Source organism: Hipposideros armiger, unplaced genomic scaffold (genome assembly GCF_001890085.2).
Source record: "Hipposideros armiger isolate ML-2016 unplaced genomic scaffold, ASM189008v1 scaffold_11, whole genome shotgun sequence".
NCBI lineage: Eukaryota > Metazoa > Chordata > Mammalia > Chiroptera > Hipposideridae > Hipposideros > Hipposideros armiger.
Window position 1 is genome coordinate 5,104,680 of NW_017731361.1, and position 13,361 is coordinate 5,118,040.

Consider the following 13,361-nt stretch of genomic DNA (forward strand, 5'->3'; position numbering starts at 1 on the left):
AATGAACACCAGGCAGATGTCCTGATGCCTCTTAGGACCTAGCCTTGGAAGCCAGGCAGTATCACTTCCACCATATTCTTTCGGTTGAGATCACTGCAGTGGTCCACCAGGTTCAAGGGGAGGGAACGTAGGCTGGGCCCCATTGCTTGATGGAGGATTGTCTATGTCTCATTCATTGTAAGAATAACATGTGGGTTGGGCTGTCTTGGTGTGGCCATCTATGGAAATTATAATCTGCCATATATGTGTTTACTCTAAAAAGACTCATTCAGGGCCTGGGTAGTTCATTGAGTCCCTTTATCCTCATAGTGTGATTTATGAATTTGCAGATGTTAAATAGGCTAAATTTAAATAGTCTTTGGGTGGAACCTGAACTGAGTTTGCTTGGAGCCATGTGAATGTTGATGGGGAGTGGCTGGCAAAGCCTTACCTCATCATGGAGGAATATCCATAAGTTATTATTATTATTTTTTTCGGAGGGAACCAGCCCTTAGTCTTTGTTCAGAAGCCTAGGCAACCTCACATAGCACATAGTTACTGTAAGTTCTTTTGACAGTTGTTTATGAGGGCCTAAAACGTCCAAGGGGCTTGTGAACAAGACAGACAGGTTCTGCTCTTACGAAACTTAGATTCATGCAAAAAAGAAGTAAACAAGTAAATGGATAAGAATTTCAGGTAGTTATAAGGCTCCTAGGTAAGTAGAGGGTGAGAGCCCAGGATAAATGGTGCTTGCCATGATGTTATTTGAGCCTAGGAGTTGGCCAACAGTGATCAGAAAAGATACCCGAGGAGTTTCACTTAGCTGCCTTATTGGGGTCCCCTTGCATGTACTCCATTCATAAGCTAGGACAAAACTGTTAAGGAATGGCTAGGGTAAGCGTGGACTTGTTCACAAAATCCTAAAATAATAGTTGGATTAGCCATACCTTCAAAATCTACGCTACAGTTTTATTTCTCCCCTCCCGTCTCCAACAAAAGGTTCAATAGAGGAAATTCGGGAACATAAAAGAAATATTACTTTCACACAGTAGTTAGTAAACACATGTAATTCATTTATTTTCCCTGAGACTGAAAGTATGAAAGACACAAGAAGAGATTTTGTAAATTTATGAAAACTGGATCTGCACCAGTTTGTTTAGGAAAGTTAATAATGTTAGGATATGACCCTCACCACTGAAGGACCTACAAGGGCCTCTGTGTGATTTTCCTTCCACCATCTCATCCCATCCGTACAATAAACACTAAATGTGTGCCTCCTTTGTGTCATTCTCTGGGGCCGAGGGTAAAACAGTAACCAGAGTCCCTACGTTCATGGAGGCAGACTAAAAAGAAAGCAACCAGACAAAATAGCTGTAAGTCATAAAAATACCTGGGAAATAAAAACAAATCATGGGCGATGGGGAGGGAATGACTTTAGGTGAGGTGTCAAGGAAGGTCTCTTGGGAGGTGACCACAGGTGTCAGTCATTGTGATGCTAAGCCAGCCGCTTAGACTGGAAAGGTACATTGAGCCAAATCCAGAACATCCCTGCGGCTGTGCTTACATTGTAATTGAGGAAAGACTGGGTGAGAGTTAGCGGATGCTGTGGCTCCTGCATTGTATTCAGTCCTTACAGCCTTGAAGCTTAAGAAGAGCCCCTTGCCCTGGCTGGAGGGTCCAGGGTGACTACTTGGTGATACTGAGTGAGGGCACCTCTTCAGAGCTTCTCTTGCTCTGAGCCCAGGTCTGATGGAAACTGTAGATTTCTTGGCTCTACTGCTTGAAGCTTGTCCCATGAGTGTTAAAAAAGATGTCAAGAGCCTGACTTCATCTTGGCTTTCTCTTTCTGTTGGAGAGCCGTTGCTAAGTGACAGATCCCTCTGGCTGGAGCAAAGGAGATGGCCAACAGAAAAGGGTGGAGGCGAGTAGAGTAGTGTCTGAGTCCCGGGGATGGATGACTTCTAGGAACAAAAATCCGGAGAGTTTCATTTCCAGGGGGAGCGCTTGTTGCAAAATTTCCCACGTTCATTGTGTCTACCTCTCCCCACCTCTCTGGTGATTTCCGCTTTTGGTTTGGGGGTTCATAGGCTTTTGCCGACTTGGTCAAAGCCATTCAAACCTTGAGACCTGGTGGTAATTATTGGAGCAAGGTGGCCTGGTATGTGACAGGGCAGTTACCCTGGTAGGACATTGTACAACCCCTCATAGGGGAAAGAGCCTTTAAACGGGAACATTTGGTTCAGATTATTTTGATTTGCGTTGATGGGTTGGTTCCAAAGTCATGACTTGTTTTGGGGAATCTAATGGAGAACACTTGCAGGGTGTTATGCGTTTGCTTTTTTTCCGGGTGATTATTTCCCCTGAATTCTTCTGTGGTCACCTTTCCTTAGTCTACAGATGCTCCACTATCATTTCAAGGACTTGGGCATCTCCTGAAGAGGGATCTCTTCTCAAAATTGTTCTTGAAAAGAGATGAGTGTGCCGTGTTTGGGTGTGTCCGTCTGTGGGACAGAAGGTTTGTGGTCACACCTCTCTTTCCTTTACCTGCTAATAGCCTCACCTCACACATGCTTTATATCATTTATGCCCCTGTCCCATGTGCTTCTGAGCATAGCTGATCCTTGGGTTAGTGCAGTTTATCTTGGGTTCAGTACCCAGCATAAGAAATCTTTTGGATTAGGATAGAGTGGAATAAACGAGTTCTGTGTTTCTGGAAGGACTGGGAGAAAATGATGTCTAGAGGTCCCATGGGTAGAAACCAGCATTTTATCTGAAAACACTTAGTAGTTAAGAGCATGGCATTTAGAAATCTGTCTTTGCTGCCTACCAGGCCTGTGACCTTGGACAGGCTTCTTAATCTTTGTGTGGCCAATTTCCCAGCTATAAAATGGGGATGGCCATTTTCTCAAAATTCAGTTTTGAGGATTAGATGAGAATATATATATAATTTAATAAATGGCTGCTATTATCATTAACAATTTTTTTTTGTGTGTGTGTGGAGATTTCATAGATTGTGCTCGATTCTGGCTGTGAAGAGTGGGACAAACGATGAAAATTGTCTTTCTTCAAGAATCACAACAGTTAGATGAATTTCTTGTAGAGATGAAGGGGCTATGAGTCCGAGGTCCCCCAAACCTTTGTTCTCCCAAACCCCCGGTCCACCAAAATCCTGGCTTTTTCGTCTGTTAGTATATCTGGGCCAGAGGTTGATTTTCCCCACCTTTGGTAACTTCTCGTACTTACTTTCTGGGTTTCTTTCTGTGACTGGAGAAGCTTGCTGTGAGTATTCCCTACCTCCTATCATCAGCCTGGAGGTTTCCAAGACCTCTCAGCATGTTGGATGATGTCGGACAGTTGGCTCTGGGACCCAGGCTTGCTCCCAAGTCTTGCTGGCGGCTGCTGCTGGCCTCCCGAGCGTGCAGCTGGGGGAAGAGTGTGGTCACTCCTGGGGGCCAAACTGAGGCCTCTGAGTGGAGTTCAGGGATGCAGGGAGATGGGCTCTGCAAAGCAAACAACGTGAGGTTCATTGACATAAAGATGGCCCCTTTGGTCCCTAGGACATGCTATTCCACCAGATTGCAATAATTATGCCTGCCATCCACTGAGTGCTTACCTCATGCCAGATATGCATGGAGTACTAGTTTGTAATTCCCATTTTTCCAGCAAGGGCATTGAGGCTTTGGTACTGATGATTACTTCCTATGACTTCTTGGTTTTTTCCCCTGATGTCGAGAAAATTTCTCAGCATCAGCGTGTGAAGACACAGGCAGGATGGTATAGTGGAAGGAGTGTTGACCCGTAAGGCAGATGTTCACCAGCCTGTCCCCTCGCACCACTCTTTCCTGTCGCCCTTCCTTCCTCCCTTCCTTTTAGTTTATAAGATCCGGAGCTTGGCCTGGAGAAGGTGACACTATGATGACACTAGGATCCTGAGCTTTGGCTCCAGACATTCTCAGAGTTGAGTCCTGGCTCTGCCATTTGCCACTTGAGGGGCCTTGGGAAGTGGGGACCTCCTCTAAGTCTCAGTTTCCTCATCTGGGGATGATAATTGTCCCCTTTCACTGTTGTGGAGACTAAGTGAGGTAACACAGGGTAACACCCCTGGTAAGTGTCATTACATGTAAGCTAAAACCGAGAGATTGTTTTGTATTATTCTTTCTTTCTCAGACATCCTGGTTGCCCCTAAATGAGTTGGTGGTTTTAAAGCCTTTTTTTTTTGAAAAGAGTGTCACAGACTTTGTTGAGACTCTCAATGAATGTTCTGGACTCTCTCAAGAAAATGCATGTTCACTCAAAATCATATTCAGTTTCAGAGGGTTCAGGACCTTCCAAAGCTCCTTGTCTGAACTCCAGAAGGAGGCCTTCCTTATCTCCTCTCTGACCCCTGCTGACCCGTGGCTGAGGGCAAGGCAGGCAGAGGCACCAGCCACGAGGACTGGAGGGCTGGGCTTCCATTTCTTCTTCTGCCCCATTCTAACAAGCAGCCTCCTGACTTCTTGGCCCTGGGGTTGCCGCCCAGAACAAGCACCGGGAATGTCCTGCAGCTCTGCTAAGGGGGGAGGGAAGGTCAGTCTGTGTCTTCCACGCTGGATTATTTCAGGGGTGACAGAGGAATGAAAGGGGAGGCAGCAGCAGAGACTGTGGGATCCCAGGAAGACCAACGCTGCTGTGTAGTGATGGCTTGCTCCTCCCAGGTTCCGTCCTCCCAGGGACCGTCCTCCCAGGAACTGTCCTCGGTGCTTTGCAGTCCTCATTTCTAATCCTCACAAGCACCCTACCAGGTGGGTACTGTTATCACTCCCACTTTCCAGATGAGGAAACTGAGTAAGATTAGCAAGCGGCAGAGGTGGGGGTCAGGTCCAGTCTGTCGCAAGTCCCGGAGTTCTGCTGTGCCAGGCTGTTTCCCAGATGGAGTCAGCCTCCGGGTGAAGGGGAACTTCATGCCCTTTGCAGTTGATGAAGGAAGTGCTTTTCCTCCCGGAGGCCAGATGTCCGGGAGCGCTGGCATTGTTATGTGCTCTCCATGGCCTTCTCAGTGCTGAGCTGCAGACATGTGTATTTTTAGAAAAGGAAGAGACTTCTGTGTCTACTGTTGATTATGCACAGAGACATATCAGCTTCTAAATACTAAAACCAGCCAATGCAGCGTAGTGTCAGCCCGGTGGATGCTGCGTGCTGGTGGCCCGGTCTTCTGGCTAGGTGGTATTTGCCGTGATGGCTTCAGGGACAGGACCGATCTCAGGTCTCTTTTCTTGGTAGACGTAGCACTGAGTCGTCACAGGGATCCTTGTGTACTCCCCCCACTCTAGGCTTGCTACCAGCGCAGCTCTTGGCTTGTTGGCAGCTGGCGAGGGGACGTCCCTTTCTGTACTTTGTTTCCCTGCTTGCATTTCCCCCCTTTTTTGTCTCTCTACCCCCACCCCATCCCCACACCTTTTCTTCCCTCTAAGACCAAGTGCATTTTGAATCCTTTATTTTATTTTTTATTTTTCCGTTACAGTTGACCTACAATATTATATTAGTTTCAGGTGTACAAATAGTGATTAGACATTTATATAACTTACGAAAGTGATTAGGCTGCTACCCACCTGACACTGTACATACTTATTACAATATTATCGACTATATTCCCTGTGCTGTACTTTCCATCCCTATGACTGTTTTTGTAACTGGCAATCTACACATTTTGAGTTCTTGTTATTGTCAGAGAGGTGTAGATTGTGTGCCACCTCAGGTACCCATGTATAAAGCCACACTGGTTGCCTGGCACTCCAGGGCCAAGCAGCCGCGCACAGAAGGCCAGGGCAGCGTGGTACAACGTGGAGGTCCTCTGTGTCCCCATTCCTGCTCCCATTCACAGCTGACACGCACCAAGCTCTCCTCACATGCCAGTCACTGGCTCTGCAGATGGTCAGTCCACTCCGCCGCCGGCACCGTGAGGGCGGCTCTGGTATTATCTGGATTTTCCAGATGGGAAACAAGGCTTGGCTGGGCCCGTGACCTGCCCGTGGTCACATGGCTGCGGTAGTGCCTGTGCTCAGGTGGGAGCTGGGGTGAGTCAGCACAGAGCAGGAGGGAGGGTGGGGCGTGCCCCCACCATGCCTGTCTTCTTGCCCCCGGGCTGCTGTCCTTTGGTGTGGCACAGGCAAGCCAGAATTTCAGGTCCTCTGGAGGATTAGGCTTTCTGACCTTCTCCAGTCTGGCAAAGAGGATTTGGATGGGATTTCCTTGCAGTGGGGATTTTGTCTTAATGAGCGCTGCAGAACTGGGCCAGCTGCTCCTGGGATGTGCTGTGTCATTCCTGCTCACTCACTGCTGTGACCTCCCCTGCCTCTGCCCCTTTATACCAGGAGTGAAGACTGTATCTGTCGAAAAGACATTCGGGAGGAAAGAGACTGCGTGTTTACGCTGACCGTGAGGATCTATGTATAGGATGTTAAGCTACCACTGCTAGGATGCTTCCTTATCTTATTTTGATAGTTTAGCAGATGTTCTTCATTCATTCATTCATTTATTCATTCATCCATTCATCCATTCATTCATTATCTATTGATTAATATGATTAAAACATAGACACATGAGGTGTGACAATTAAGTTCGTGAACTTGTTGCAATAATGTTGCTAACCGTTTTTTGATATCAGAGAGATTATTCATTATGAATTTGTATCAGCTAGACAAACAGTTAACCAAGTTTACTATTTGGAAGTGCTGAAAGGCTGCATGAAAAAGTTTGATGACCTGAGCTTTTCACCAACAATTCATGGCTCTTGCATCACAACAATGCACCAGCTCACACAGCACTGTCTGTGAGGGAGTTTTTGGCCAGTAAACAAATAGCAACTATATTGGAACACCCTCTCTACTCACCTGATCTGGCCCCCAATGACTTCTTTCTTTACCCGAAGATAAAAGAAATATTGAAAGGAAGATATTTTGATGACATTCAGGACATCAAGGGTAATATGATGACAGCTCTGATGGCCATTCCAGAAAAAGAGTTCCAAAATTGCTTTGAAGGGTGTACGAGGTGCTGGCATTGGTGCATAGCTTCCCAAGGGGAGTATGTCGAGGGTGACCGTAGTGATATTCAGTAATGAGTTACGGAGCACTTTTTCTAGGATGAGTTTGTGCACTTAATTGTCAGCTCTGTATGTCAATAGCTCACCCTTAAAGGAATTTGCCATGGAGACAAAAAGACCCAGAACCAGCCAATATGCTAAGGATTTTTCATGTATAGTTTCAGACCAACCTGTGAGGTATGTAGGAAACTGAAGAAAGGGGAGCAGTGGAGAGTAGTGATTAAGAGAGCGCCTGGAGGGTAGGACTGCTACACTGAGAGTCAGTGCTGTTGTTTGCCGTCTGTGGCCCTTGGGCAAATTACTCAGCCTCTCTGACCGCCTGTTTTCTCATCTGTGTAATGGGGATAACAGTGTCTTCCTCATAGGATTTTGAAGACCAAATCAGACAATGTTTGTAAATTTCACAGGCCCTCTTTGGTGTATATAGTAAGGTCTCAATAAAAAGTGGCTGTGTTCCCTTGTATTATTAGGTATTCTTATCTCTTTGTTTTAAGATATAGAAACAGAGCCTTGGGAAGGCTGCCCCAGTCCAGGCCACACAGTGAATACAGCAAAGGACAGGACGGTAACATTTGCCATTAAATGACACATTGTGCCATGAAGAGGTTCAAGGGAGGGAAGTGGCACCGGCTTTGTGTGGGTGGAGGGAAATGCTGCAGGCGGGCAGGCTGGCATGGGACTAGGGAGGACTTCCTGGAGGAGATGGCATTTGAAGGAGCGGCCCATTTCGACAAGTGGAGACGGGGAAGCTAAGTATCGCTGGTGGAGGGAACAGGCGGGGCACATGTTCAGTGATGAGAACTGGGTAGCCTGTGAGAGCTCAGGAGCCCTCTGATTCAGAGCAGAGCAGGGCTCTGTAAGTCCCATGAGGGTGGGGCTTGGGCTGGGTTTGCCCTGACCTAGAATAATGCTGTCACCTGGGAGGGACTCCATAGTAGGACTGAACAGCAGTGTCTGGAGGTGGTAAAGCTTTAGTTGGTGAAGGGGAGTGGCTGGGGAGGAAGGAATTCAGAACTTCATTTGGAGAAGTTGATTTCTGCCCCCAGTGAGACCTGGGATTGTTTACTTCTGCTATAAAATGCCAGCCTTCTCAGCTACCTTACTTAAACTACACTGTAAGTCACTCTAGACACTCGTTTTGGTTTTTCCTGGACTGTGAATCAGATATTCCCTGAGCTGTTGGTCAGCATTCTGATGGTAATAGGAGATTATAGGACAGGGTGGCCATCTATCTCCCTGGGGTCATTTAAATTTGAGACCGTAGAACTTTGAACCAAGCGAAAGCTTGTTTGAAGTAAATATCGTGTGTGGCCCTGTGGTTTTCCCAATCATGTTTGTCTCCTTTACGCTCCTCCTATTTTTTTCTTATTTTCTGTGGTCAAATTCTCACTGTAGGTGGTTCTCAAGCCTCTCACATGCATTAGAGAAAAGTTGTGTGCAAATCTCTGTTGTGGAGGTGGTGTGGATGCCAAGGTGAGCGCCACGGGCAAGAATCCTGCCCACCGTGAGTCCTTTGCAAGGCAAAGAATTACTCAGTTTAGAACACCTGTGCCCTGACTTAGGCTTCTCTGTGTGGTTCTCATACATTGGATTTTTCCTGGAGCAGACTACAGAATCGGAAGCGTCATGAAACAGGGACCTGCCCCCTCCCTGGAGATGCGCATAGTCCAGCCACGGCCTGTGGGAATTAACCAGTGAGCTTCTGATCTGTGGGCCAGGCAGTCTTTCCTTCCCTCCCGTTTGTTTTCTTGGCCTGACGAAGTAACGGCTGACAGAGGATGAATGTCTGGGTGTTACAGATCCCAGGAGTAATTAGTTATCTTTGCACCACATTGGTTTTACACTGGAGGTAATGATCCCGATCATCAGTTTCTGACAGTCTCTGCCATGCCGTTTTTCCGTTCCATGGCGATTCCATCCCTAACTCCAAGGTGATCTAAAAGAAATGGATTTGTGAGCCACAAACAGCACTTTAAAATGGGGCAGAAGGATGGGAATCAAGGTCTGCAGTTTTGAAAAATGTTCTGAGAGATTGACAGACTAATTTTCATCTTGGCTAAGGTAATTCAAGTCGGTTTTTATGGTGAATTAGGTGTGGACTCTGTTCTCTATTTCCCTCATCCTTGGGTGTGACAGATCCCCACGCAAACCCCCCACCCCAACACACACACACACACACACACACACACACACACAGAGTAACAAACAAGCCACAAGACTTCAGAGCAGGTAGAGCAACCGCAGCCCCCTCCCCACCCCCCTTTTGTCTATCCCTTCCCAAAGCACTCACATTTGTATTCGACGTGTCTTCCAAAAAGATGAATGACCCTTTGGAAGGTGTGTGTGTTCATTTTCAAATATCCCCTGCCATGTGGTTTTTGAATAGCATGTGCTGTGTGGCTGGAGAGAAAAGGAGCAGTTCCTGACAGCTCAGCAGAAGAGCGCAGCCTCACCTCCCCCGGGCTACCCTCCTGGCACTGTCACCGCTCGCCCTCTCCCGTGCAGTCCTGCCGCCTCTCTCCATGCTTACCGCAGAGCCCCCACCCCCCACTCTGCAGCGTCACTTTCCTTCCTGTCTAGTGGCAGATTTTTCTTTGTCTGCGAACATGCTTAAGTTTTTATTATCTTTACAGCAAGAGGGGAAAAAGTGCCGATCCCAACAAAACTTCCCTCTGCACTTCTTTTGCTTATGAGCCATCCTGTGCTGCTACTTGCACATCTGGACTGCTTGAAAGAAGAATCCATATTTCCTGGTGCTATTGCTTTACCTCCCAAAGCTCTGACGTCTGGCTTCTGCCTGTGGTTCTCTTCTGAACCTGCCTTCTCAGAGGTCCCCGGGACCACTTGGTTAATGAAACCAGCGATTGTTCTTAGTAGTCCTCAGCTTTATCCAAACTCCTCCTCCTCTGTCTTCCCTGCCAGTGTGTTCTTCATGCTTCCTTCACTCCCCTGAGCATCCCTCTCTGGCCCACCTTCTCTGTCCTGTGGGTCTTCCCAAGGTTCCTGGCCCTCTTTACCTCCCGGAGTAGAGGACCTGTCTGTGTTGTTAATCTGCCCAGTCCCTGGCCTCGGCCATCATCACGTGGACGTGACTGCCAGCCTCTGTCCAGCAGCCCAGCCTCTCACCTGTTCTTCCTCATACCGAGGTCCGGAGAGGGGAGGAGCCTTGCTGGAGTCACAGCAGATGTTCCTAGTGTCTGTATATTTCCAGGGTCCATTCTACCTAGGCACGCGCCCCCATTTCAACCTTGGAAGGATGGTTCACTTTGGCCAGAAAGATAGAACTTCACCTGTACTCTAGCGGTAGATACAGTTGCCCGCCTCTTTCCAGAGCTTGCTGACGGAATGGTAAGCACTTGTGCTAGAGGGGTCTATAGGCTTTCCGTGATCAGGCAGGTCATGCTGTGCAGAGAAGTGTTTATGAGAAAAGAAAGGGTCTTGTGAGTGAGGACTCTGAGGTCAGCAGTCGGGGAAAGCGTGAGGGGCTGGTTTACCAGGTAGGGGCTCTGAGCAGCCAGAGGTAGTTTGGAGGAGGCAGGTCTCTGGTGGAAGCCACCTGGCCTTGGAGCCATCGTGGGGTCTTCATAGGTGTTAGTGGGTATTGTTGAGGGGACCCCGTTGTCCTCTGGGGACATGGGACCGGCTCTCTGTGAAGGCATTGCCAGACCCGCTTTATCAATGTGTCAGCTGGCCAAGGCAAAAGGCTTTCCTGGGGAAAGAAAGTCAGCGTGTCAGGATCTGGATTCTTAAAGCCATCTTTGTATCTTTCATAAAATTCAGAGAGTTTGGTTTCTTTATGGAGGCTGTCTTGGAGCAGATTTATTTTATTTTTCTCTAAATGACTCTCATTATAGGATGTGTGCTATTAATACAGATGCTGGTGGCTTGTAGCCACTGGGGTTCTTATCTCTTCTCACATGCATTCTGACATGTTGCTACATTTTGGCTCCTTGCTGCCAGGGGCCTGCCAGCAGCTGGACTGCTTTTACATGATCTGGTTGAGGGTGCTGGACTGGGGATGGTGGAAAGGCTCTCTGATCCAGAGGCAGTGTCTGTGTCACCCTGGACTGACTGTCATCATTACAGCTGTGATCTCACCCAGCAAGTTGTGTTCGAAAGATGGACAGAGCAGAAAAGCCAGAGGCCCTGGGTGCCACTCTGCCTGCAGTCCGGGAATCGAGGGGTTTTCTTTTGTTGTCCCACTGAACTACATGCCACTGAGCCCTTCCTCGGGCACAGAGAGCTGTGACCTCCCTCACTGCTTAAACTTGCGTTTGTCAAGCTCCAGAGGTGGTGGGAGGACAGAAGAGAACCTGCACAACAAAGTTTGGACTGGAAGAATTGCTTACACTCTACAGTGGCTTTCTGGGGAAACTGATGGACGACTTAATGCTGGTGTGACTTAGATTTTAAAATTGTGGGGTCTAGAGTCAGGCTCCTGTGTTTATATCTTGGTTTCGTCACTTTCTGGCAATTTTCCCATTTGTAAAATGGATTTAAACAATAGTATCTACCTCAGGGGGATTTTTGCGAGAATTTAGTGACATAATACATAAATCCCCCACTTTGCAAAAGTTCATTTTATGCCACTTTACTTTTACAAAAGGCCTACATTAGTACCTGTTTTTGCTAACTGAAAGACATTTGAAGAGGATTTACACTTTAAAAAAAAACGGTGAGAAGCGAAAATCGTGTTCAGCGTTTGTTTTGCCGTGAGCCCTTACGGAGGCAGCTCACACCCTGTGCAGTGAGGGTGGCCCCGCCAACTCCTTCCCTGGTAACCACACTCCGCATCTCAGCATCCAGCGTTGGAGCTCTGACCTGGGTCTGTGAGCGTCTGTGCTTTACCTCGATTTACTTTCTGCATCTGTTAGCTAAATAGATGTGTCCTAACATAATTGTTTCTTCGCTTCACCTCATTTCAGCTAACGAAAGGGTCCATAAGAACGCTCTACGTTCGGATAGCAGGGGAACCCTGTACCTTTAAAGCACTTAGGGCTGGACACATAGATAGCAAGCTCTCAATAAATTGTTGTCTATCACGATGTTCGAAATCCTGCAGAATAGCCATTGCTCTGAGTTCTGAGAATGCTGCAGGCCCTTCTCCGTATGTGGACAACACCTGTCTCTTCTACTCGGGTGTGCATCTGAAGGAAGCTACAAGCTCCAGGAGACTGGGTTATGCTCCCTTTTGCTTGTAGTGTAGTGGAGAAAACAAGCAGACAGCACTTGGCCCACAGTAGGTGTTTAACAAATCCTTGTTGAATGAATAAAGTTGTGAGCATATTAAGAACAGGAATACGGAAGAGTGTGGGATGTTAGGTGTAGCTCGGTCATGTTGGTTAGTTTGTGGCTACTGGAACCTTCATCATTCTGGAGATCATGAGAATAGGTAGGCAGCAAATTGTTGGGGAAATTGTTTGTTTGTTTGTTTGTTTATTTATTTTCAGTTCTACAAGACTACCCTCCGCCCACCCCCCTCAAATGCTGGTCACAAGCCCAGGTGTTTCTAACCAACAGGCTACAGATTGGAGGTTCCAGTGACCTTGGACATCAGATACCAGTTGCAAGTCCAGATTGTTACCTGTACTTCTGACTATAAATTGGAGGTTCCCAAGGCCCTTTCCTTGGGTCTTTCTCTCTCTCTCTTGTTTGGAGTAAGGAAAGGTTTGCTGATTGAGAAGGAACCAACCAAGAAGATAGGAGACCACCTAATAGTGCCTCAAATTCACCTTGCTTGCTGGACTAAGCTAAATATTTTTTTAGAGTGTTATGCAGAAGTGCTGGAGGGCCAAGTTTTAATTGGAACTTGGCCATTTATTGTAAAGAGGTGTCAACACCGCATACCTTGACAATCTTCCTGGACAATGGACCCTTTGCTTCTGAAAGGGTTTCCATGTTCAAGTTCCGGTTATGTGCTTGTCCTGTGATTCTGCGTGTGTGTTTGGGGGTGGGGGGGGGGCGAGACTTTGGCTCTGGGTACAGCCGGAAGTCCAAGTCCTCTGCTCATGCTTCGGCTGCAGGACTTCAGCTTTTGGTCTGTTGTCTCTGATTCTTGGGTTTCTTTAATTTGCTAGGAGCGGCTCACAGAACTCAGGAAATTCTTACTCACTAGATTACTGGTTTGTTATAAAAAGATTTAATTCAGCAACAGCCAGATGGGAGAAATGCACAGGGCAAGGTATGGGGCTAGGGCATGGAACTCCATGCTTCTCCTCGTGTATCACTACCTCCACATCGCATGTTCCCCTGCCCAGAAGCCTGTTATTATTTTTTAAAACAGCTTAATTGGCATACAAAA

The 13,361-nt window shown here is 47.3% G+C and overlaps 1 protein-coding gene and 1 long non-coding RNA gene across 6 annotated transcripts in view; one reads left to right on the forward strand and one right to left on the reverse strand.

Moving 5' to 3' along the window:
* Positions 1 to 13,361, forward strand: part of ARHGAP26 (Rho GTPase activating protein 26) — a 426,643-nt gene that overhangs the window by 70,902 nt on the left and 342,380 nt on the right. The window lies entirely within an intron of this gene.
* LOC109393739 (uncharacterized) lies at positions 7,923 to 10,071 on the reverse strand. Its single transcript, XR_002126320.1, has 3 exons — positions 9,829 to 10,071; positions 9,351 to 9,460; positions 7,923 to 8,996 (listed from the first exon to the last, which is right to left on the reverse strand). It is a non-coding gene; the product is annotated as an uncharacterized LOC109393739 (long non-coding RNA).